Raw genomic sequence first — 3,409 nt, 5'->3', positions numbered from 1 at the left:
GCTTCATAGAATGAGTTGGGTAGAGTACCTTCTGTTTCTATTTTGTGGAATAGTTTGTGAAGAACTGGGATTAGATCTTCTTTGAAGGTCTGATAGAACTCTGCACTAAACCCATCTGGTCCTGGGCTTTTTTTGGTTGGGAGACTATTAAGGACTGCTTCTATTTCTTTGGGGGATATAGGGCTGTTTAGATCATTAACCTGATCTTGATTCAACTTTGGTACCTGGTATCTGTCTAGGAACTTCTCCATTTCATCCAGGTTCTCCAGTTTTGTTGAGTATAGCCTTTGGTAGAAGGATCTGATGGTGTTTTGGATGTCTTCAGGATCTGTTGTTATGTCTCCTTTTTCATTTCTGCTTTTGTTAATTAGGATGCTTTCCCTGTGCCCTCTAGTGAGTCTGGCTAAGGGTTTATCTATCTTGTTGATTTTCTCAAAGAACCAGCTCCTTGATTGGTTGATTCTTTGAATAGTTTTTCTTGTTTCCACTTGGTTGATTTCACCCCTGAGTTTGATTATTTCCTGCTGTCTACTCCTCTTGGGTGAATTTGCTTCCTTTTGTTCTAGTGCTTTTAGGTGTGTTGTCAAGCTGCTAATGTGTGCTCTCTCTAGTTTCCTTTTGGAGGCACTCAGAGCTATGAGTTTTCCTCTTAGAAATGCTTTCATTGCGTCCCATAAGTTTGGGTATGTTGTGGCTTCATTTTCATTGAACTCTAAAAAGTCCTTAATTTCTTTCTTTATTCCTTCCTTGACCAAGGTATCATTGAGAAGAGTGTTGTTCAGTTTCCACGTGAAGGTTGGCTTTCTATTATTTATTTTGTTATTGAAGATTAGCCTTAGTCCATGGTGATCTGATAGGATGCATGGGACAATTTCAATATTTTTGTATCTGTTGAGGCCTGCTTTGTGACCAATTATGTGGTCAATTTTGGAGAAGGTACCATGAGGTGCTGAGAAGAAGGTATATCCTTTTGTTTTAGGATAGAATGTTCTGTAGATATCTGCCAGATCCATTTGATTCATAATTTCTCTTAGTTTCACTGTGTCCCTGTTTAGTTTCTGTTTCCATGATCTGTCCATTGGTGAAAGTGGTATGTTGAAGTCTCCCACTATTATTGTATGGGGTGCAATGTGTGCTTTGAGATTTACTAAAGTTTCTTTAATGAATGTGGCTGCCTTTGTATTTGGAGCATAGATATTCAGGATTGATAGTTCCTCTTGGAGGATTTTACCTTTGATGAGTATGAAGTGTCCCTCCCTGTCTTTTTTAATGACTTTGGGTTGGAAGTCAATCTTATCAGATATTAGAATGGCTACTCCAGCTTGTTTCTTCATGCCATTTGCTTGGAAAATTGTTTTCCAGCCTTTCATTCTGAGGTAGTGTCTATCCTTTTCTCTGAGATGAGTTTCCTGTAAGCAGCAAAATGTTGGGTCTTGTTTGTGTAGCCAGTTTGTTAGTCTATGTCTTTTTATCGGGGAGTTGAGTCCATTGATATTAAGAGATATTAAGGAAAAGTAATTGTTGTTTCCTGTTATTTTTGTTGTTAAAGTTGGCATTTTGTTCTTGTGGCTGTCTTCTTTTAGGTTTGTTGAGGGATTACCTTCTTGTTGTTTCTAGGGCGTGGTTCCTGTCCTTGTATTGGTTTTTTTCTGTTATTATCCTTTGAAGGGCTGGATTCGTGGAGAGATAATGTGTGAATTTGGTTTTGTCGTGGAATACTTTGGTTTCTCCATCTATGTTAATTGAGAGTTTGGCTGGGTATAGTAGCCTGGGCTGGAATTTGTGTTCTTTTAGTGTCTGTATAACATCCGTCCAGGATCTTCTGGCTTTCATAGTCTCTGGTGAAAAATCTGGTGTAATTCTGATAGGCTTGCCTTTATATGTTACTTGGCCTTTTTCTCTTACTGCTTTTAGTATTCTATCTTTATTTAGAGCATTTGTTGCTCTGATTATTATGTGTCGGGAGGTATTTCTTTTCTGGTCCAGTCTATTTGGAGTTCTGTAGGCTTCTTGTATGTTCATGGGCATCTCTTTCTTTAGATTTTGGAAGTTTTCTTCTATAATTTTGTTGAAGATGTTTGCTGGTCCTTTGAGTTGAAAATCTTCATTCTCATCCACTCCTATTATCCGTAGGTTTGGTCTTCTCATTGTGTCCTGTATTTCTTGGATGTTTTGAGTTAGGATCTTTTTGCATTTTACATTTTCCTTGATTGTTGTGCCCATGTTCTCTATGGAATCTTCTGCACCTGAGATTCTCTCTTCCATCTCTTGTATTCTGTTGCTGATGCTCGTATCTATGGTTCCAGATTTCTTTCCTAGGGTTTCTATCTCCAGTGTTGCCTCATTTTGGGTTTTCTTTATTGTGTCTACTTCCCTTTTTAGGTCTAGTATGGTTTTGTTCATTTCCATCATCTGTTTGGATGTGTTTTCCTGTTTTTCTGTAAGGACTTCTACCTGTTTGATTATGTTATCGTGTTTTTCTTTAAGGATTTGTAACTCTTTAGCAGTGTTCTCCTGCAATTCTTTAAGGGATTTTTGTGCTTCCTCTTTATTGTCTTCTGCCTGTTTAGCAGTGTTCTCCTGCATTTCTTTAAGTGTGTTATTAAATTCCTTCTTGAAGCCCTCTATCATCATCAGGAGATATGCTTTTAAATCCGTGTCTAGCTTTTCCGGTGTGTTGGGGTGCCCTGGACTGGGCGAAGTGGGGGTGCTGGGTTCTGATGATGGTGAGTGGTCTTGGTTTCTGTTAGTAAGATTATTACGTTTACCTTTCGCCATCTGGTAATCTCTGGGGTTAGTTGTTATCGTTGTCACTGTTTAAAGATTGGAGCAGAAGCTGTGTTCCACTCACCAGCAGTCTCTAAATCCTGCGGCGGGGGTCGTGGGTAGCTGACGGTGCCCCGGTGCTGGTCCAGCCGGAAGAGGCCTGTGGTCCTACTCAGGCCGTTTTTCTGCTTCCCTAACTAATGCAGTCTCTGGTCCCGCGTGCAATTGGATTGGAGCAGAAGCTGTGTTCCACTCTCCAGAAGTCTTAAGATCCTGTGGTGGGTGTTGTGGGTAGCTGGTGAGTGTCAGCCGACCCTGCGCTCCAGCTGCCCAGGTGCTTTTCTGACCGGAAAAGGGTTGTGGCCCTATGTAGGCCAGATTTCTCTCTCCCCAACCAAAGCAGTCTCAGGTCCCGCGTGATTGGACTGGAGCAGAAGCTGTGTTCCACTCACCAGCAGTCCCAAAATCCTGCGGCGGGGGTCGTGGGTAGCTGGCGGGTGTCAGGCAACCCTGCGCTCCTGCTACCCCGGCGCTGATCCAGCGGGATGAGGCCTGTGGCCCTACTCAGGCCGGTTTCTGCTTCCCTAACTAATGCAGTCTCAGGTCCCGCGCAATTGGATTGGAGCAGAAGCTGTGTTCCACT

The sequence above is a fragment of the Mus caroli genome, unplaced genomic scaffold (assembly GCF_978045245.1).
Source record: "Mus caroli unplaced genomic scaffold, Mus_caroli_1 scaffold_15, whole genome shotgun sequence".
In the NCBI taxonomy this organism is placed as follows: domain Eukaryota; kingdom Metazoa; phylum Chordata; class Mammalia; order Rodentia; family Muridae; genus Mus; species Mus caroli.
The sequence above is the reverse complement of the archived record's forward strand: the minus strand, read 5'-3'. Positions refer to the sequence as shown.